Genomic DNA, 1,279 nt, shown 5'->3' with positions numbered 1-1,279 from the left:
AGTCTATTAATGTTGTTGTTGATGACTCTCATGAAAGAAGATCTGATGTCGAGGAAGATGTTGGAGCTTCATACCTTCAGAATGATGATACTGGAATGGAAGAAGAAACTGCACTAAATAATGAAGATGCTGAAACTGAAGTTGGTGATCCTCAAACCAGCAAAGGACCATCTATCAGAATTCAAAAGAATCATCCCAAAGATCTGATCATTGGGAATCTTAATCAAGGGATTATAACCAGGTCTAGAGAAGTGATATCCAACTCATGTTTTGTCTCAAAAATTGAACCCGAAAATGATAAAGAAGCACTTGCTGATGAATTCTGAATCAATGCTATGCAAGAAGAATTAAGTCAATTTAGAAGGAATGAAGTATGGTAGCTAGTTTCCAAGACCTTAAGATGTAAATGTCATTGGCACAAAATGGATTTTGAAGAAAAAATCAGATGAAAAGGGTGTTGTAACATGGAATAAAGCAAGGGTAGTTGCTCAGGGGTACACTCAAATTGAAGGAGTAGACTTTGATGAAACTTTTTCTCCAGTTGCACATCTTAAGTCAATAAGACTACTACTTGGTGTGGTATGTATGCTAAAATTCAAACTATTTCAGATGGATGTAAAACCTAAGAGATTTATAGATCCTACCTTTCCAGAACATGTGTACAAGCTAATGAAAGCTTTGTATGGGCTGAAGCAAGCACCTAGGGCTTGGTACGAAAGGCTAACATAATTTCTAATCAAGAATGGATATAGAAAGGGTGGAATTGACAAAACTCTGTTTGTCAAACTTGAAGATGGCAAAATTATGATAGCTGAAATATATGTTGATGACATTGTGTTTGGTGGAATGTCAAACCAGATGGTTCAACAATTTGTCAAACAAATCCAATCAGAATTTGAAATGAGTTTAGTTGGGGAGCTGACCTAGATTCTCGGTCTATAAGTCAAACAAATAGAAGACACCATCTTTATCTCACAAAGCAAATATGTTAAGAGTATTGTGATGAACTTTGCTCTAGAAAGTGCTAGTCACAAGAGGACACCTGATGCAACACACTTGAAGCTAACCAAAGATGAAAAAGAAGAAAGTGTAGATCAAAGTCTCTACCGAAGTATGATAGGCAGTCTACTTTATATTACAACCAGTAGACCTGACATCACCTTTGTTGTGGGAGTATGTGCCAGATACCAAGCTGAACCTAAGATGAGTCTTACTCAAGTAAAAAGAATTATAAAATATGTGAATGGTACTAGTGATTATGGAATGATGTATTCACATA

Source organism: Medicago sativa, chromosome 1 (assembly GCF_051527215.1).
Source record: "Medicago sativa cultivar Bolivia chromosome 1, Bolivia_mono, whole genome shotgun sequence".
Lineage (NCBI taxonomy): Eukaryota > Viridiplantae > Streptophyta > Magnoliopsida > Fabales > Fabaceae > Medicago > Medicago sativa.
This window is presented reverse-complemented; position numbering follows the sequence as displayed.